Below are 22,066 nucleotides of genomic sequence, written 5' to 3' on the forward strand. Positions count from 1 at the left end.
TTAAAACTGCTGTTTTTAATTAATTTAATTAAGTTAATTAGTCAGGGGTGGTGCCGACTGCTGGTAGCGAATGTAAATCCAATTGGAAGTTGGTGTCCCGGCCCCCCAACTCAACACAAAAGTTGGCAACCATGAGAGTTACCAAATCTTTTAAAGACCCCCTTTGCAATGATTTTTGTATTTTGTACTCCTACATGTACACTTGATTTGTACAGTTTTAAACCATATAATTTTGAATTGATATACTATATATAAGTGAGCTGGTCCTTTATTAACTTTTTTCTTTTAATAAACTAATTTTACAGAACTATTGGAAGCAAAGTTTAACCAATAAATTTAGAAATGAGCGGAAACAGCCAATCCTCCAGCGAAGATGATCCCAAGTGTGAAGAAGCCAAAGATAAATGACAGCTCAGCAACAAGAAGGAAAGACCACAGACTATGGATTATGGAAAGACATATGAGATTCCCAACTATATCCCAGCACCACCTGTTGGAAAGACAGTGCATCAATTAGCCAATATGAGAAGGTGATGCAGGCTGACCAACAGACCTAAAAAGATTGTTAATTGGCATTGCTGTGAAAGATGAATACCCTTGCCTATTCAATGAAGATGAAAGTAAGTTAAAGTATGGCAATATTTTGTGTTTCTCATAGGCTGAATAAGGGGCGGTGCAATAAATACAAGCTGGGCGCATGTACACTTTTTAGAGTGTAATATTGAAAAGATGGCCCTTACCAAACATTCTGGTTAATTTAGCCTGAATCTAAACAGAAATTTTTCTAAGACCAATAAATTAACCAGAATATCAATTTCTGGTTAACAAATTAACCAGAATATCAATTCTGGTTATTTAATAAACAGAAATCGTAACCTGAATCCAATTTCAGGCTAAAATCTTAACTTGAAAAGTTTTCTGGCTAAGCTATTTAGCCAGATTTTGTATTCTGGTTAAAACATTAACCAGAATAAAAAATATGGCTATATATTAGCCAGATTTGGTATTCTGGTTAATTATTTTTCAGGCTAATTATGGTCACATGATATTAGGTCAGAGGTCACCAACTGTAAGGAAGCAGACTGCTGATAAGGCTCAGAAACTGCCACAACTTTTTGAAAAATTAACAGTTTAAAGGGTATTTTAGGGTCTTTTAACATTGTGTAGTTGATGGGGAACATACCAGCTATGTCTGTGGAAGGAAGATCAGCTGTTCGTAAGTTTCAAAGCCTGAATTTTGTCATTCTTTTTCCCCAGGAAACATTGCCTAGAAAGGTTGTTGAATTCAGCAGACATGCATGCTTTATGCATGTATCATTTATTTAAAATAATTATGTGGGTATACCCTTACCAAACCCGAATGCAATTATTGCATTCAGAATGCATTCGAATGCATTCGTATCTTACCATTGTGGTAGTGATGTGGCATTTTGTGGTATTTTGCATTTGAATGCATTCAATGCAACAGACCACAAATTGTTTTAATCCTTTCAATGCAATATATACATTTTTGTGGTATTTTGCATTCGGATCTGACAACTAAGGACTTAGACTTTTTCAACAAAAATCTTTGCATTCGTGTTGCATTTGGTTGCATTCTAATCCAACCACAAATGATGATCACATGATCATCACATGTTTTTTTCAAATTATGCTACAAAAGTGGCAGTTGATACTGGCAGTTATAGTCTCCACTAGCTTCCTGGTTGTATGGATGTGAGCTGCTGGTATTGTGATATTACCACAGGAAATGTTTGGTTTTTTGTGAATAAAATACACACCAAGGCTCTGGACTATATTTAGATCAATGTGCAGTATTAGTATAGGAAATGGTATTAATTGCAACAGTACTCCAAGAGGAGAATATTCATGAATCTAACAATTAAGGTAAGCTTATAAGCTTATATAAATGGTCATTGTGGCATATAGCTATGGGTTCCTGTTGAAATTTACAGTTTTGTAATATTATGCCAGATGTAATCCAGGTGTATGTTCTACATGTATCGCTGACGTATGCTGTACATAGAGTACATACGTACGTACATACGTATACATAACGTACGTAGTACAAGCAAGTAAGTGAGAATTTGTACACTTTATAGTTCTTTGGGGCTGTGCAATATAATTATGAGCCCTGGTGGGAGGGTAAAATGGGGGGGGGGGGGCAAGAAAGTTTTGGCGAGCTGAAAGAGGGGGGTACGTAAGCAAGAGGGGGGAGGACAAGCAAAGGGGGGAGCAATTTTTGGCACACATTTATGGGGTGCCTTTTGAATAAAACGCTTGGAAACGCTTAAGGGATCTGGAATGAGCGTTTCGACAGTATTTTTTATGTAACATGAGAGCACCTCAGACGTATCGAATTGCATTCTGAATACGAAGCATGTCTTTCTGATATCAAATAATTTTCATTTTTGAAAATCACGATATAATACAAATTTTATGACAAATTATACAAATTTGATATTTTTCAAATTTTTGATATATAACAGTCCTCGAAGTAAATTTTATAAATCTAATGATATATTCTTAAAGTGTATGTAGCTGGGAGGAAAAGCCGACAATCAATTGAAAATTTTGACCTTTCATATTGAAGATATGGATTTTTTCCTAAAAACCTTATTTTTTTTGTGTTTTGGGAAAAAAAATCCATATCTTCAATACGAAAGGTCAAAATTTTCAATTGATCGTCGGCTTTTCATCCCACCTACATACACGCTAAGTATAAATCATCAGATTTATAAAGTTTACTTCGAGTACTGTTAAATATCAATTTTAATGATTTGCCATAAAATGTGTATTACATTGCATAATTTCAAAAATCAAAATTATTTGATATCAGAAGGACATTCTTCGTATTCAGAACGCAATTCGATATGTCTGATGTGCTCTAATGTCCCACAATAAATACTGTCCAAACGTTCATACCCCTTCCCTTAAATATGCAAATTTTCCTGCTAGCTGTGCTCGACCATTAATAAGGTTTGCAAATTGGGATCCCAAAAATTTGGCATGATGTGCAAGAAGGGGCAAAGATTTTTTGGCAGGCCGGGGGGGCAAGCAATTTTGGCAGGACGAGAGGGGGGGAGCAAGCAATTTTTGGAGCGCTGTTTGGAATTTTACCCCCTGGGAGCTCCAATTGCATTACATTGTTTCGAATGCATTCGATTGATTTCGAATGCATTTGTATGAATACGAATGCATTCGTTTGAAAACGAATGCAACAGGAAACAATGTATTAGCATTTGCATCGAATGCATTCAGAATGCATTCGCTGCATTCAGCGAATGCATTCAGAATGCATTCAGCGAATGCATTCAGAATGCATTCGAACTCATTTAAATATTTCGTGCATATTGAGGGCAACTCGAATGCTATTTTGCATTCGGAATGCATTCGACAACAAAAACTAAGCTTGTGACCTTATGGTTGTGGTTATATAGGTTGTGGTTGTTTGAATTCATAATGCATTCTACCACAATGCTGCCGAATGCATTCCAAATACAACATGAATGCATTCAAGTTTGGTAAGGGATACTGCAGGTTGATGCTGGCTGACCCAGGTGAAATGTGTTACTGATGTTGTTGGGGTGTTAATTATGCTGATGTCTTGGGGAGGTTGTACTTTGAAACGGGGAGGGTTATTTAGCGAGTTCAAATATGGCGAGTTGTCATTGGGAGAGTTCAAATAAGGTTGTCACATCATAGTGGTACGTTCGTATTGGTTTTAAAGTTGGGATGATTTGGTGGGCAATGTTGATATATTGGGGATGTTTCTACTTTGAAGTGGGGGGAGGGTCATTGTAGAGTTTAAATGTGGTGAGTTTTCACCTTCACCAAATTTGAAGTGTTGTATTTGGTAAACTTGGGGTGTGGTGTGTTCTGTTGATGCATACATTGGGAGTGTTTGTACTTTGAAGTGGGAGGAGGGTCATTTGGAGAATTCAATGCACCAGGATGAGCAAGTTATCACCTACACCGAATTGAAAGAGTTATATCCGGGAGTTATATTTTGTAAAAGTTGCAATGTGGTATGTCATGTTGATGTTTTGGGGATGTTTGTATGTTTGTTTTTAATGTGGGGGAAGGGTCATTTGGAGAGTTCAAATATGGTGAGTTGTCACCTTCTGCATATTGGGAGAGTTGTGTAGTACCGTTAGGATGTGCTTTGTAAACATAAACTCTTCCAATATGCTAAAGGTAGCTCTGAATATTTGAACTCTCTAAATTACCCTCCTCACTTCAAAATAGAAACTTCCCATTACATTGACATAGCACACCACATCCCAACTATACAAACAAAACTTTTCCAATATGCTCAAGGTGACAAATTGCCACTTTGGAACTCTCCAAATGACGACTCACCATAGTTGAACTCTGCAATTGACAACTCGCCATATCAGAACTCTCCAAATGACAACTCACCATATTTGAACTCTCCAAATAACCCTTCCCCACTTCATAACACCCCAAGAACATCAGTAACACTTTTCACTTGGGTTAAAGACTGAAAACAAAACTGACAAGGTTGTGACCAACATTTGAGAAAGGAGAGCATTAATTTGTAAAGAGGGTCAAGTGCACAGTATGAATATCAAACTTCTTTCAGGTTTGGAGTTCAAATAAACTGATGTTATCCAGCAAGTTCTGATAACACAATCCTATAAAAGGTGTATTCCAGTGGCGAAGCATCATGGGTCATCCGATGGGGGGGCACCAACCATGATTGGGGGCACCGGGTATGATTGGGGGGGGCACAAGTCGGTTTTTGGCAATTTTCCTATCGGACTTTCTAAATTTTGCAATCGATTGGGGGCACATGCCCCCCATGCCCCTATGCCACTGGTGCATTCTGATCATGGCAATTGTGGGAATTTCAATGTATGAGGCTGAAGTTGAGAAGAGTGAAGTCTGGTTAATATTTCTGGCTAATATTCTGTTTAATAATTCTAGCTAAAATTCTGGCTAATTTGTTCTGGCTAAAATTTCAGGCCTTATCAAATTTCTGGCTAATCTCATTTAAATATTTCAGCCCTTTTTCAGGTTAGAATCAGGCCTGATTTCATTTCTGGTTAATATTTCTGGCTAATAATTCTGAAAATAATTCTAGCTAAAATTCAGGCTAATTATTTCTGTATAAATCTTTCTGGCTAAAATTTCAGCCCTAACATTTCTGGCTAATCTCATTTAAATATTTCGGCCCTTTTTCAGGTTAGAATCAGGCCTGATTTCATTTCTGGTTAATATTTCTGGCTAATAATTCTGTTTAATAATTCTAGCTAAAATTCTGGCTTATTATTTCTGGTTAAATTTTTCTGGCTAAAATTTCAGGCCTGACATTAAATTTCTGGCTTATCTCATTTAAATATTTCGGCCCTTTTTCAGGTTAGAATCAGGCCTGAATTTAGTCATTATTTCAGGCCTGATTTCTAGCTGAATTCAGGTTTAATTCAGGCCTGACACTTTGGTAAGGGGGGGCATCAATGTATGCCAAAATTGCTTGTCCCCCCTTACAACTTGCCATAAGTTGACACCCCCGCTTGGCTTGTCTTCCCTCAATTTTACACCCTCTTTCAAGTTATGCAAAAATTTGCTTATCTTGGACATTCAAAAGTGCTTGAAGACACTAAAAATGGCTACTTATATTGCTATTTTGCTTCCTCGCATAGAGTGCACAGTGTCGGTACTTCGTTACTTAAGTTACTTGGCACGTGTACAGATGTACCACCTTTGATCACGTATGTAAACATGTCAGTTCTTTGAGTCAATGTGTGCGATTTAATACTATGTGTACCAGAGCATGCATTGACGTAAGTCTCTCGAGGAAGCAAATTGGACTCCAGTAATTGCTTCATGCAGAAATCCCATTACTAGTAGTATTGTTTTTAAAAATTATTAGATCTGCATATATTTTTTAGGAATTTTAGATTTTCAAACTTGGATGTTTCTAGAAGAAGTTACAGGATATTGCGTAAAGATGGTAAATTCCAAGTTTTGAGAAAACAACCTAGGTATTTGGAAAACCTGTGAAATTACCAACCGTCCCTGGCAATTTATGATGTCTGAGTCTGAGTCCTCAATGTCCGAGTCTGAGTCTGAGTCCTTATGTATCAAATTCAAGCCCGGGGTTTTCATCAATACATGTACTTTATCAACTGCATGCAAAATTACTTCATTTTATACTTTAAATTGATCCTTGATCAAGCTAAGTAAAGAAATTAAGTACATTGTACAGGGTGTCCCAGAATGATATATACCGTACCTGGAAAGTCGATTTTTTTAAGGTATGAAGAGTATTACTATTGGTAGTATGGTTTTAAATTATTAGATCTACATTTTTTTAAGGAATTTTAGATTTTCAAAATTGGATGTTTCTAGAAGAAGTTACAGGATATTATGTAAAGATGGTAAATTCCAAGTATTGAGAAAACAACCTAGGTATTTGGAAAACCTGTAAAATTTACCAACTGCTTCAGCACAAAGTTATTTGGAAAATGTTACAGATACATTTGTTGTGTCCTGTTCTTACTTCTACTAAATAGTCGATATCTATGATGTTATGAAGCAATCTTTGTACATATGCTTGAGTGACCTCCGGGGAGGGGGGGGGGGCACTCAAATATGAAAGTGACGTACCTGTGCCCACCAGCGTATAAAACTAAGGGTCTATCTGTGTAGAAATTTTCAGAAAAAAAGGGGATCATTCTGTGTTGGCATGGCACTGGTAAGGTCGATACGGTAGATTATGCTGAAATGTGTGAAAAAGTGAGGGCATGAAATAGTACTTAAAACCACTGAAATTACATTTTCCCATATATAAGATACAAATAGCTCCATGCTTCATGTGTCAGATAGAGGAATAATAGGCTATAGTCTAGATATATACTGCGCCAAGAAAGTATCCTTACACTTGAAAAAATAATCACAATGTCAAAACTGAACCATATTGGGGTAAATTGGTTTTTGTAATAGATATAGATATAATCTAATCCTGCACATAATGACACCACATTGAATACAATGTGACCTCAAGAAGTAAAGTTACAAGAAATTGAATAGACAAAGGTCCAGTTTTAAAAGTGACAAAGTGGCCTATACAAGGCGCAAAAAAGATTCCAACAAAGCGCAACAAAGAGACAACACATTGAATATGTTCATCAGGATTGTTTGAAATCAATTATTGGTAAATTGTGCTTTACAAATCCACTTGATTACTCACGCTTTTTAGACGTTTCATCTTCCCACGGAAGACTTCATCAGTAATGTGATGAACCAGCAACACTCCTACTCTCATCTCCAGAGTGCACAGTTCTTTGCAGTAGCTGGTCATCACAGAGGAGTAAGATAAGACAGAGCGCGTACCACCAGTCAAAGTCTCCACCTCATCCGATAATGAGGGCCGATTGTTCCATGAAATGCGACAGGCGAGACTGCTACGCAATTACCGCGTATTTTCATGGTCTATTGCGTAATCGCGAAAGCACGAACGCTCTATCGCGTATCTGCGCTGAAGGCACGCAGCGCTGGCGTGATTGTTAGACACAGCACGATCGAACAATCGGCCCTCATGAATATCGCGAGAACTGGTAGCATACAATACACGGGGACTTTGACTGGTGGTACGCGCTCTGTCTTATCTTACTCCTCTGTGCTGGTCATATACATGATTGAGTGAGTATGTGTCCTGATCCACATGGCTTCTCTGATCCATCTAGTTTGCTTGCAAGAGTCTTTGTCAATTACTTTGGCTCCATCCCAATCAATAACATGATTTCCTTGTGACACATGGTCTGTGATGGCAGATTTATTAATTTCGTCGACCGACTCCTTGCATACTGCGCATGCGCGAGTGAATTTCCTCCCTGTTAACTTTTCTGATTCCTTTAGGTGTTCTTTGAGTCTTACCCCGAAAGGTCTGCCGGTTTCTCCAATATACGACTTATTGCAGTTTTTACATGGTATCTCATATACACAGTCACAAGTTTTGGTGGCTTCAATTTTGTCTTTGGGGTGCACGAGGTTCTGTTTTAGCTCTCAAACACACCTTGGACATACGGTATAACAACCATGCCCTTACTCTTTTCTGCGTTCTTGTCCTTTGTATTCTTTTTTGGTTGTTATACCGTATGTCCAAGGTGTGTCTGAGAGACTGCAGCGAGTGTTTAAGAAACAAAACATCCAGACAGCGATGCGACCACACAATACACAGTTTCTTCAACCGCGATGAAGGGACATACTCATGTATATGACCAGCTACTGCAAAGAACTGTGCACTCTGGAGATGAGAGTAGGAGTGTTGCTGACTTGCTGGTTCATCACATTACTGATGAAGTCTTCCGTAGGAAGATGAAACGTCTTAACGTGAGTAATCAAGTGGATTTGTAAAGCACAATTTACCAATAAGAGACAACACAGTTTCTTCAATGAAACTTTATTTAAAGCAGTATTCATTTCAGTTTTTACTTCTCTGCACTTTTCATAACTTCCATTTTATTTGTCAGCTCTTTTGTTTCAGTTTTCTTTTGTTCGTTTTGTTTTAAATTAAAGGCACCCACAAATTAGCCATTAACCACTCGAACCAAATGTCTATAGTCCGCGGAGTTTTGAATAGGCCATTGTGTCACTTTTAAAACGGGACATTCGTCTAATCAAATGCTTGTAACTTAACTTGGGTTTCCAGATTACAGCCAAGTAAGCATCACATCTACAAAACTACTAAGTTCATTATTGTGTCAAATTGGGTCTTGATTGAGAGACGCATATCAAAGTAGTTTAAAAGGTCAGGTAGGCCTATATGGGTAACAGGTGTTGGGTAATTAGAGATAGTCACAAGAACCACCCAACCCGAGAACCGCGAAATCTATATAGTAATATATATTTTTAAGATAAAATGGTGAATGATATTAGGGCATTTCCATGAAATGGTGGACAGATCTCAAAAAAATGAAATTGCTTCAAGGAATGATTTTTTCTGCTTAAATCACTCCAAATACATGCAAGTATTCAGGAAAAAAATTTCAAGCCATTTGGTTATTGTTTACTTTGAAAAAAAGTGTTTTTACTTATTGTGCGCTTTAAAGGAAAAAAATGTTGCACCTTTTATGATTTTAGCAATTGGCTGTTAAAAAAGTATTAGATTCCATCTAATTTTAGAATATGTTTGGATTAAATAAGTATGGCAATTGGTCTTTGAGAATCCAGAAGTAAAATGTTAATATAACCCATCATACACTTGTGTCAGTACATGGTTGAAGGTAATTCACAGCCTCATGTAACGCGTGTTACCGAAATAGACTATTATAAATTTATTTTGCATAATATATGGTTTCCATTGATACCACTTAGAATTTTCCTTTTCCTAGTAAGGCCTTATGTAAAAGCCATGCACAATGCAATAAATTCCTATCCACTACTTCACAGCGCGTTATCAAAAACTGTAACGTGTGTTACTTGTAATGCGTGTTACCACTGAAACGCGTGTTACCATATTCCATACAATGCTAACAATGACTGTAAAGCCCGCTTTTACCATTGTAATTTGAATTGAGGACAGTGTTACAGTGCATTAACATCCTTTTCACTGTTGGTAACCCATGCTTTAGAAAGGGTGGGTTTGAAGGGTCCACAAAATGCAAAAAAAGGTGGGTTTGAAAAATGTCTGGTTAAAATGCTTGTCCAAATATAAAGCATGGTCACTGATGGAAAAGGGTGGGTTTAGAAATCAACAATTGCAATTTCAAAGCTTACTGTAATTTCCAATTGAATGACACTAAATGAAAAAAAAAAAAATTGAAATCCCATTCTGTTTGGCCATTTAAAATTTATTGTAATTCTCTTTGGATGCAAATCTGCACCTCCTGGACCACCATAACCACTTAATCTACGATCAGTAATCACGCTTAGAAAAGGTGGGTTTCGGAGTTTTGGTATTTATAAAAGGATATAAAATAAAAAGGGTGAGTTTGAAATAGAAAGGGTGGGTTTGTATCACCACTGCCAACTTTGCTTTTATGTTGAGGGCATGCATTTCATAGAGATTGTGGATGGCCAAGCAGTAGCATCCATCACCACAGAAGCCGCAGACCAAGATGAGGATGTTGATGATGTAGATATGGAGAGTATTGATGGAGTGGAGCCTCTTCCAGAAGATGTACCAGATTGCTCAACTGATGAGTCACAGAAAGATACCTTGAGATAATCTAACACTAGTGTAAATCATGACAAAATATATGTCGGAAGCTCGTTTCTTGTTGAATATGATGGAGCATATTTCCGTGCTGGTGAAGTGCTGGAAGGGGATGAAGATGGCTTTTTAATTTCAGTAATGCATAGTGCTGGAAAGAATTGGAAGTGGCCAAGTGAAAAAGACATCACATTTTATTGTAGGAAGAAGATAATTAGGGAACTTGGGGAACCAGTGGTAGTAAATAATTGGGGACACTACAAATTTCATGACCTGTAACTTGTTGTAAGAAAGAAAAGTTGGTATTGGGTCTAAACTATACTGTTTTTATCAACTGAAATGATGTTAACTGGGATTGGTTAATAATTTCAGCATGTTTTTACTTTACAACTGAAGTAGTGTATCATCAATGTTTGGAAATGTTGAAAAATGTATTATTATGTTGGTCTTATTTGGCCGGACAAAGTGTAATGCGTGTTACCATAACGCGTGTTACCGACTCTTTTACTATTTACTAAAAAAGTTTAACCTGCACTGTTGTTATAAATAAATTATAATAAACCTCAGCACAATACTTGATTACAGTAAAAAGAAATTTTTTGCAGACTTGTTAGTTTGAGGACAAAGTTGAGAATAAGTTTGTGGGTTTTTTTGCTTGTCCACTGAGTGTAATGCGTGTTACCGACATTCGCAGTACTACCTCATTCACATGAGTTGATCTTTCACCTTTGTGTAAACATGAGAATTAAGCCTTAGGTGGTAGGTGTTAAAATACAAAAGATGGATACAAAATTCAAAATACTATTTTAACTAGAGACTGCGAAACAAAGGTGGATGCACTAAAGTGTAACGCGTGTTACCGTGGAAATGCCCATTAACAATAGTGATAGGCTGTAGGCCTATACAGCCCAAAAAAGGGTGATGTTTCAAAAAGCTTAGGGTACCAGCTGAATTGAAGCAGCTAATCCTCCTGAGCATTTTGACACCTTTAAAAAAAAAATCGGTTGAAAAATGAGACAGTGCCAGCCCAAAAAACTACGCATAAGGGGGATTTCTTGGGAACCCCCTATTTTTCACTATTTGGACAATTATGGGCGTTTTCTTTGCCTGTTTGTTGGATTCTAATGATTATTTAAATACATGATTTTCGGCCTCTGGATATATTTATGCAATTTTTACACAAATCGTATGTTTTGATGCAAGTTTAAGAGCCAATTTAGGATGTGAGGGCTGTTCAGCCTAATAGCTGTAACGTATCCCCCTACTAAAATTGTATCATTTCTTATTATCAAATCAAAGTTACTGATAAATAACAGCATCTGTCCAAATTTGAACTCGCAACCTTATTTCACTTGTGCGTGGTACCCATTTGAAAATGTGTAGAGGCGCTTCCATTGACTTACATGTGATACAAAGGTCGTTGACCCTGTATATTGCTATGGGCAGGTTACCCCTGTATTAAAAATTAGCGCCAACGTATAATGTGCACAGTTCAACTGTTTAACAGTTCAAGTTCTTATCAAGCGGTTACATGTATTGTACGCATTGAACCATGCTGTCTACTGAAGATAACTAATACATAATTATGTAATGAATGATTTATGACAAATTCCTAACTTTGTTATATTATTTGTTTTCAACAATAATTAGGTGTTGAATTAGAACAACCCAATATTCGTATCAGCCATTCGTGCTAAAATAATTATGATAATATAAGAAGAAATGCGCAACAGCGTGTTATTATACGCCTATTGTTAGAAAACGTGTTTATTTGGCCTATAAAAAACTCAGCATTATGGATGTTTTTATTAACTACTCCCTAAATAAACAAATTTCTTTGTCATAAAATTTTTTGTAACATATTTCAAAAGGAGAATAACTACCCAAAACTTGTGAGTAACAACAGTTTGATATGATTTCCTGTTTTTGAGATGTAGCAAAAAAAACTTACTTTGCGCATGACAGCTTAGACAACTAATCATGAAATTTGTGTAGGTTAGGTTATGGGATGGTTCACTGACCACTCCCTAAAAAAAACCAATTCCTTTATCAACAATATTATTAAGATTCCAAAGCATATGGTATACTCCCATATTGTGTGCAATATGAAGTTCATATGACATTCCGTTGTTGAATTGTGAGTTCAAAACAAAATTTAGATAAATATTTTGCAGTTTTGGAGCCTAATACGAAATATGACGTAATTTAGCATAGGAGATGGAACTGCTGTATCAAACTGAGTATGCAGGTGTGGAATGGGGAATATGGAGAGAAAAAAATTATGATGATCGTAAGATATATTTTATTGCAGCTGGTGAAAAATGTTCTTACTATGTCTTCAGTCTAATCTGGGACACATTGTGTAGCAATTGCAGTGAAATACACTAGGTGCATCAATGTGCACATCTTGGGCATATGGCGCTTGTTGTTTGGTGACGGACAGCAGTACATGTACACAGAAAGTGCACAGGATGAAATTGGTACGTTCCAGACATGACTGCACTGAATTGCAAATTTATGTAATTTTTGTCTTTTCAAAATTCCTTTCACAGGATGTTGGGAGTATTTTGAACACCTCAACAGAAAGCCGAAAACTACTCGAAAATGGCAACATAAAGAAGCATCTCTTCACGAACAATGAAACTATAACACTGTAAACAACATTCTGGTACATCATTTAATTTCACTGTATGGGTAATAGGTAAGCAACATTTCATCTTTTTATGAATGGTATATTATATATGTTCAGAAAATTATAGCATACAAATTAATAAAAAGATATCTCAGGCTTTATGTGCAAAGAAATATGATCCTGCAAAGAAGCTATTTATAGTAGAGGTGGGCTATATTATGGGTCATATTAGGTTATACATGTAGTTTTAGATCATTTCAAAAACAATTGATGGGTACTAATCATTTTTGGGAGAAATCTGAAAAAGTGCTAAATTTAGATGGCAAGTTCTAAGTTTCACAAAATGCTCTCATGCATACAAGGGTCAGCAAGGACCTTATTATAATAGTTGTGTGTGTTTCATTGTAAACTTTAAAGCATGCATGTAGTATTAAAGCGGCACATCGTTATAATTACAGTCTGATTTTTAGGAAATATTTGAAGTGCAACCTTTTTGGAAAGCGCCCCACAACTCAATTTTGCCTAAAATGGCAGTACAATGAGGGGTCATGGTGAGATGAAATTTGCAGAAAATGATACCTATAATAATACTCAACACTTTCTGTGGAAACAAAATACATCCACTATTATAATTACATATTGTAATTCTTTTGCAGTCCAGGCTCATTTATCAAGGATGCAATGGCTCAAGCTGTTGTAAGGGCCTTTCCCTTTCTTAAGGATCCGGCCGGATGTACAGGTTATGTAAGTATATATTATTAGGTGTCAAACGAAAAAGAAAGCCCTGCTCTATGTGCAAGCAGTCTTTTGAAGTAAGGTCGGTCGGTCAGTTGGCATACTTTTTCTTTACTTTTTGTGGGTCGCCAGCGTGTTGACACTTAGCTTTTGCTTGGATGTATGTGCAGATGTCCCGGCCCCATCAACCATTTCACACCAAAAAGGTGAACCAAGAAAGCAAAGTCTGATTTTGATGCCACTTGGCATGTGGGTAGTGACAGATACAAGTGTTACCCATGCAAACTGATGACAGAAAATATGCATATTAATGAGCTCATTTGCATATTTCTTCTGATTGAGACAGTTGTGCTTGTACCGGGTGTCCCAAAAGTCCCTTAACATTGTGAATTTGCCATAACTTGCGTTGGGTTAATAGTGTTGTTACAAAAATTGCACAGTATGTAGATAATTCGTTTAGAAATGTTATGATACCAAACATGCCTATGTGGCCATGCATGACCCTTTGGCATGAAATTAATGGATATCTACCGTACCGTAAAACCCACTTTTATAAACGCAAAACAAGCCTCGTCATTTGAGACGTGAACACGATATAACGTGTTATCATTTTAAAATCTGTTTTGTTTAATTTGGCTGTGTTTGTTTGATTGTTTGTTTGTTTGTTTTCAATGTGTAATCTTCATTTTCTGTTTTATCTGGGTTTTATATGGAAACTACTTAAGATCTTTTCTGAGGATTCGATGAACAGTTGCACGCGGTACGTTGTTCTCCATTGAAAGTCGACGTACTGATCACATTGGGCTTTTCGCCACCGCTCTTCGTATGACATCAATGTTTGTAGCCGATCTTCCTGTTCTTCCACGTCCTGCCCGAAGTAGATCATGAACAGATCCAGTTGATAGGAATTTCAGCACTAGTTGCTGGATTGTATTTCGGCTGGGTAGTGCATAATTTACATTAAACTGTTCCCTAAACATTGCTTCAGTGAGTTTGTCCGACTTTGTCTCGGCAAAGAACCATACGATCTGAATCCGTTTATCTATGGTCCTGTGTCACAACCTGGGGTACCTTTGTGTTACATAGTAAAAAAATGAAATGGTTCATACATTTTACCTACACATCTCATTTGAAGTGGTTTATCCTTCTGAGCATTTTGACACCTTTTTTATGGAAATCGGTTAAAAAATGAGAGAGTGCGGGCAAAAACAATCACAAAGTAGGGAGGATGTAACCCCACCTCTTTTTTCCACATTTACAATCATTCTGAGCAAGTATTGGTCTTTTAAATGCACTTTTGTATTTATTCACTTGGTTTAGATGTCTGGGAGTTCATTTAGACATTTTTTTACTAGATTCAAATTTTTAAAGGGGGTTTTAAATCAAATTTACAATATGAATCCTCCCCTAATCCTCCTCCCCTAATCCTCAGCCACCCTTGGCACATTTCATGCCAAACGTCATAAGAAAATAATTGAAAAATATTTGAAAACAGGATAAAAACATGAGTAATATAGAATAAATTAGCCTCAATTTAAGACCTAATTGAATCTTCTAAGTGAAGGAATACTCAAGAGACAGTGTTTTGAAATCCAAACTGCACATCAAAATGTAACAAAGCCACCTTTTTGTGTACCCCAGTAGTAGGTGTTTTTTTGCCGTTTCTAACACATTTACTGTCTTTTCCCGTATAAAATCTCCCCCAACCATCAAATACACAGTAAAATCACAAAAACCTGTCTTTTTCCGTGTAAATCGACTTAACCACCAAATACACAGTAAAATCACAAAAACCTGTCTTTTTCCCGTGTAAATCGACTCAACCACCAAATACACAGTAAAATCACAGAAATGCTGTGTACACAGAAAAACATCCTTGTATTTTTAATTCACCCCAATCCAAATTACACGGAAAAATTCCCCATGTATTTCAACTTATCCAAAAAAAAAAAAAAATGCAGGAGGAAAAAATTCCCCCTGCATTTTTTAACCTCTTCATCAAAATCAAAATTTTTTAATTTTTACTTTTAATATATTATTTCACAAAATTATCCACAAGACCAAATTTGTCTTGATAATTTTTTAACATAGTCATATCTTTTTTTTCAATCGGTGGTTCGTTCGTAACAAACTCAAGAGTCTTTTTCAAAACCTCAAACTCCTCTGTCCTTTCAGGAAAAATCCAAGGTGGTCTTAAACACAATCTCATCCTGTATCTATCCTTATACCACCCAATGTAACACATCAAAAGGTTGATTGCCTGGATTCTTACTTTGTTTCCGTTGTAACCGCTGACAGCAACAAACAGGTTTCGAGACTAGTACCATTCCACATATAAAAATCTCCTTTGGACGAGTCTTCCAGTTTTTGGAATTTTTCATCATAAGCGAGCTCAAAATAAATCGAATCTGCCATTTTTATTAAAATAAAGATGATCGTAGCATTTTGGATTCTCACGAGCGCTCTTTTGGATTCTCCTGAGAGAAGAATCAGGATGGAAGCCAAGCGTATGACAGAAATTTTGAAAGCCTACAACGATGCTAAAGAAGTAGAATGAGTACAAAAAATAAAAAACCTCTTGTGATTAATAATCACAAGAGGTTTTTGTTGTAGTTACCACACCCAGTTTAAAATGGTTGTAATCAAGTAGGTTACTACAAATGCGGCGTATCCAGTAACTAAAGGATCCCGTCCAGCACAAAATTCCCACGGTTCTCTAGGTGCGCCGTCTTTGTATCTACCTTCAGCTTTTACTAATCCGTTTTTGTACCAACACGTCATGTACGTGGGATAATTATCATCAAACACCATCTCAGCCTTCATTTTTTTTTTTCCTCGTCATAGTACCATCTCCAAACGCCGCATGGTTTTTCTTCATCATCCCACATTTCTTTCCGATACTCTCCGTACGCTTTTAAGTTCTCAACCCAGTTAACATCCGTTAGATCCGGAAGATCCATTTTATTTAACACAAAAAGTTTTTTTGCCATAGTTTACCACTTCCATTTTATAAAGGATGTAACGCCGTAGGTTGCTACAAATGCAAGGTATCCAACACCCAATGAGTCCATCACATCCCAAGATTCCCACCATTTTTTAGGTACATCGCGGTAGTATGTTCCTATAAATCCGTTTTCGTAAAAACAAACATCCGCGAGGGATGATTGCCAACAAACTCCAACTCAGCCTTTATTTTTGTTTTTTCCTCGTTGTAGTACCACCTCCAGGCGCCGTATGGTTTTCCTTTATAATCCCACATTTCTTTTCGATGCTCTCCGTACGCTTTCAAGTTCTCAACCAAGTTGGAATCCGTTAAAATTGGAAAATCACCCATTTCTTTTTTATTTATACAAAACAAGTTTGATTTCTAATTTTTTATTTTCTACGGATTCAATGTACTTCGGAGACTCTCCAAAGCTTCTTTTTTTCCCCTTTCCAATCCAGCCTGTTCTGCCTCTGTACGAATTTCACGTTCTCTATCAGCCGTAAGTTCAATTAAATCCGCTCTGGTTCTGTGCTTGATTCCAGCCTTGTGACCTCGGTAGTTTTCCATTTCCCGCAGAATGTGATGGAAATCCTCATTGCTCACAACCCCATCTTCAAGAGCTCTAGACACCAGATCATTCACCGTGTTCAAACTGGACTCTGCGGTTCTTTTGACACTTTCGTGCTTTTCGACCTTCTTCATCGTTGCTTTTCCGAGAGCCACGCATGCTCCACTAAGAACACCTCCAAAAATTGCTATTCCTCCGAGAGGAATGCTTACGAAAGCTCCAACACCCGTGGCCAGAGTCCCGACAGCTCCCGTTCCGCTTCCAACTGCGACGAGTCCTGCTACTTGAGCCGTGTTGTAAAACACATTCCAAACTGTTTTGTATTTTCTCCTTAGTTGATCTCTTTGGTCAACTTCCTTTTCGAGGTAGTCGCGGATTTCGGATATCTTACTTAGTCGAAATTGAACTCCCTGATCCTCTCCTTGTGGAAGATCAGGGTATATTTGCGGTGCTGTAGGTTTTTTCATCCTTTTATTTAATTAGTCAATTAGAACTTCATCATCCGTAAAGTTTAAAACGTGGTTTTCAACGAAATGCTGTATGATTTCTTGCTTGGTTAAATTTTTTTCGTAGAAGCTAAGTATTCCCAGTTGCTCAAAATTCATGTTGATTCCAAGGAGACTTACCAGGGCTTGAGTTTTGTAGACATTTGCTTTAACCCTGTTGATCCAAAAGCAAAGCTTATTTTCAACGTACTCGATCGAGACATGATGCATAATCGTAGTGTCCGTTTGAACGGATGCGGAAAAGAGGGTTTGCCGCGCGTTATTTAGCACTTTGAACGATATCGAGTCGTCGGTCCAAGTAATATTTAGGTACATGAAGAAATTCGGATTAGACTGAAACGTCAAAGAACAAGCGTTCGCTGGGGCGTTCGGCGGGTTCACTCCCGATTTTACCGAAAAGAGAGGTTCCAAGGCTGAACAATAAAATGTGGGTTGTTGAAGAAAATTTCTAAAGGTCTAGTGAGTCGCATGGGGGCCAAATCTTTTCCGGGATTCGGCAAATTCGTAAACCCAGCAGTGATACCAATTTGCATAGGCCTAGCGTTGAAAGTGTTGTTCATTCCGTTTTTAATTTCGATCAACTTGTCTCTCTCCAAGTCGATGTTTTTTTGGCTCGGATGGAAACATAGTGCGTTCCGTCTTCGTTCATCCATACCATGAATCTCCCCAAAACATGCAAGCTGGTATCGTGCTCGTGTCCAATTTGTCGGTCTACGTACTCTTTTGTCACAGCGTCCTCGTTGTCCGTGGGAGTTCCGAGATCCGTGACTCTATTGCCGCTCATAGCGAGTTCGCCGGTCATCGAGTCGCCATCCTTCGAAACTTTTCTGTCGTTTAACCATGAGGTTAGGCTGGTCACGGAACCCATAGTAGCTGCATCTTGAGGGTCGGTTGGATTCATCAACCCAGTTATTTTTTTCCTCCCATGTTAATCCTTCCGGTCATTCGCGCTCCAGTTTTTTGACGTACGCGGAAAGATCTACATCTTCGCCAGCTATTGACGTCCATTTTTTTTGATCGTTGGTCCCCGGATAGACATTCTTTCTTTTATTTTATCGGATTTCAAATTCCAAATCCAGCGGTTGATCGTGATTATCGAGCTTTCTCGAAGAATTTTTCCATTCTACTTTGAAGTTGAAGTCGAGCTCGTGGATGGTTCCGTTTTGCAGTTTTTTGAAACTCGGCTTTTCGTAGGTCGAAACGAAGTATTCCCCGAACGCGGCGTTTGTGAGATCGAAGGACCCAAGAACCTGACCTCCCTGCAGAACGTCGTCGTTGTCTACGAGATTGTCCGTGGTTGACAGCTGATTCAGGTATACGAGAATTCTTCGAGGTAAAAATTCTATCGCCCGATCTCCCGTGTATTCACCATCTGCTAGCCACCCTTCGTCGTCCAATCCGAACATTTCTCGAACGCGGTCCGGAAACCAAATCTGATACTGCTCGTGAATTCTCATGTTGAGTTTTCCATCGCGGTCGTCGACTTCGAATTCAAAACCGTCGATTTGACTCGTGAATTCTTTCGCGAGCAGGTCAAAATCATACAGCCCCGGGCTTATTTTTATCGCTTCTTCAGGTCCCTGCCCTCCTTGAGTGTACCTCCACTCTAGTTCCTCTTCGACGTTGAACCAACCTACTCGACCCGAGATCCTTTTGATTCCAATTTTTAAGTTTTCGCCGTTATTGTCTATACTTTGCAACGGGCGATAAGGTTTTCCTTTGCCGGTGCCGGTAATTGTAACAAACATTTTTCTTTTATCTTTCAATAAAATGAGAACCGGAGGAGTATTCGAACCGACGCACGGTTTCAGTCTCGTGAATCAAGAAATTCAAGTCAGCAAAAAAGGAAAATTTTACGTAAGATTTCCTAGTTTGTGGCAAAAGTACAAACTTCCGAGAGTCGCGGAAAAAGAGGTGTACGATGACTGGCTCTCCAACCAGATGCAATTCTGGCAAAACCAGCTGAACTTCGCGGTCTGGTGCGCCACGTCAGGATGCGGGGTGTCCAAAGAACTTCTCAGTCACAAAGATCCGATGATTCGATCCGTGTTCAGATTTCACGCATATTATCAGATCAGAAGAATCCTGTCGGAAATGTCCTGTCCACTACCCTCGGAGGAATCCTTCAATCCTCTGAACAACGGGATCGACACCCACGCTTACGAAAGAATTTGCAACGAATTCGGAGTGTCCGCGAGAGCTAATTGGAGACAAAAGTTCGATCTTTCCAACGGAATGGGCAGTTACTTCTTCAACAAACAATTTTACGACTGGAAATTCGTGACCACCAAAAATGGTCGAAGCTTACCAACGGAGGAAACTACAGTCAGTCGATGGACTGGAAAGTTCACTTTGACGCGGACAGCTTCGGAGGCGTGGACAATCAGACTGACAAGATTCTATACATTGAACAGCTGTTCGATCACGATCCGGATATAACCGACAGATCCATTCGGAAAGGAGATGCCATGGCTGCTATCGGCAGTTTTGTGGCAGGCACTTGGAACGAGGGTTTCACACGTGCGGGAGTTTCGAGAATCAACGACTCCATCAGGACGTACACGTGGGCAATTCTCGGATCCCAAGCTCAAGCCAGATCCAGCATCCTGCGTTCCGGCAAGGCGTTCGACGCTCAGAAACAATTTCTAGCAAACGTCGAGGATGCGATCAACTCGGTCGTGGATCTTCCGGACTCGATCGACAGATACCAGAGAACTCTTCAGTACGCTCAAAGCAAACTGGATTTTGTCGTGGGTCACGGACTTTACTTGCTCCCGAGCAACATGGAAATCCTTGTGGGATCTGTAAACGGATACAACAATTTCATCCAAATCGCCACGGATGACATGCAGATAGGGCTAAACTCAGACGTAAACACCGACTCTCGACCGAATGTTGGAGACAGTGCTCCTGAAAAAAGTCCGTTGTTTGAAACGGTTAAAAGCCCATCTTTGGCTGAAGGGGTTGAAAGTTCACTTATGGTAGAGGAGGTTGAAAGTTCGCCCTTAACTAAAGACCTCCTACTAATGCATGATGAAAAAAAGCTTTCTTTAATTTTGGGAGCAGCCGTTATTGGATTAGCCATCGTATATTTTCGTTAAAATAAAAGATGGATGTCCCACCAGCCGAAGAAGCAAGTGAAAGGGAGAAGCTGATAGAAGAGAGAGAGAAAGCCGCTTACAATACAAGAGTTGAACTAGCATTCACGTTTGTGTGGATGACTTGTCTCGCGACAAAAATTTGGTGGCTTAAGTAAAAAAATAATCCTTAGCATTTATTTTTTGCTAAGGGTTATTTTTTTTGCTTGTCGTATTACTTTTTCTTTTTCTCGTATGCCTCTGTTACATTTTTGTACAAAATTCCTCCGACCGCGAGAGCAAAGATCCATAGGTGTTCCGCTAGAAATCCTACCACGGATCCGGCTGTTTTCATCACAAAATTTACTACGGCTCCGATGACTCCCGGAAGAGCGACCAAAGCTTTGTCTCCGAGTTTTGCGAGAAGATTTGCGATTTTTTGCAGCTGAGCCTTGAGCCAATCCGACCAGGTTTTTGGCTTTGGAGGTGGACCTGGGTCGGGCTTGGGTTTTGGATCGGGGTCTGGTTTTGGTTTTGGACCGGGGTCTGGGTTTGGCGCTGGAGTGACGGCTGATTTTGCTGCTAAAAGTATTCCTTCAACAACAGCTGCAATTGTCATGCCAATGGCTGTAAGCAAAGATGCAATGGTAACACCTTGCTCCGTGAATAAAATTCTGAGTTTTTCACCGACCGTTTTGTTTCCATACAGTACTTTGTAAATTGTTTCTCGAATTGCCACGAGTTGATTTCTAAGCGGCGGTTTCAGATCGTTCAAAAGTTCTTGCTGAGCTTTGTTTTCCTCTTCAAAATTCCCGATTTCTTCGTTTAATCGTTCTATCCCTTACCAAACAGGAAGGCTAAGATACCCTTCGATAACTATTCATCTACCATTCGAACTCTAATAATACTGTATTGATAGTGGTCGCTACTATTCAAGACCCTCGAATAGTAGTACGACCATTAGTGTAAGATTTTCCTGAATAGTAAGGACCGCTAACTACCCTTCCTCTTACTATTCATAGCTTTTAACTACCATTCAGACCAAGTGGCTTAGTATTCTCAACAAGAAGGAAAATTTTCTAAGTTTATTACCCTTCAACTAAATTCCTTAATGGTCGACCCCAGGGTCAAGGACTGGAGCATGATGGGAATATATTTATAACTGCCATTTTGAATTAGTGTGAATGCAGAGATGATATGGGACTCTTGTTTTTTGATGTTTTTAGCTGTATTACAGGCATTAATTGTACAAATTATTGGGATGTTGCTTGGCAATGGAATTATGTGATCCATATAGTAATTGTGTGCAAACAAAATTGCTACATGCATGGATAATGTAGTATGTAGGTAAGCTTAAAATATATTTGAAGTAAATTTGGTAT

General features: G+C 38.4%; 1 long non-coding RNA gene across 1 annotated transcript; it reads left to right on the plus strand.

Moving 5' to 3' along the window:
- The first annotated feature begins 309 nt into the window (after nt 1-309).
- On the plus strand, nt 310-13,554 carry LOC140167955 (uncharacterized). The gene is made up of 3 exons (XR_011861107.1): nt 310-620; nt 12,733-12,881; nt 13,469-13,554. It is a non-coding gene; the product is annotated as an uncharacterized lncRNA (long non-coding RNA).
- Nucleotides 13,555-22,066: the final 8,512 nt, after the last annotated feature.

This window comes from Amphiura filiformis, chromosome 13, assembly GCF_039555335.1.
Source record: "Amphiura filiformis chromosome 13, Afil_fr2py, whole genome shotgun sequence".
Lineage (NCBI taxonomy): Eukaryota > Metazoa > Echinodermata > Ophiuroidea > Amphilepidida > Amphiuridae > Amphiura > Amphiura filiformis.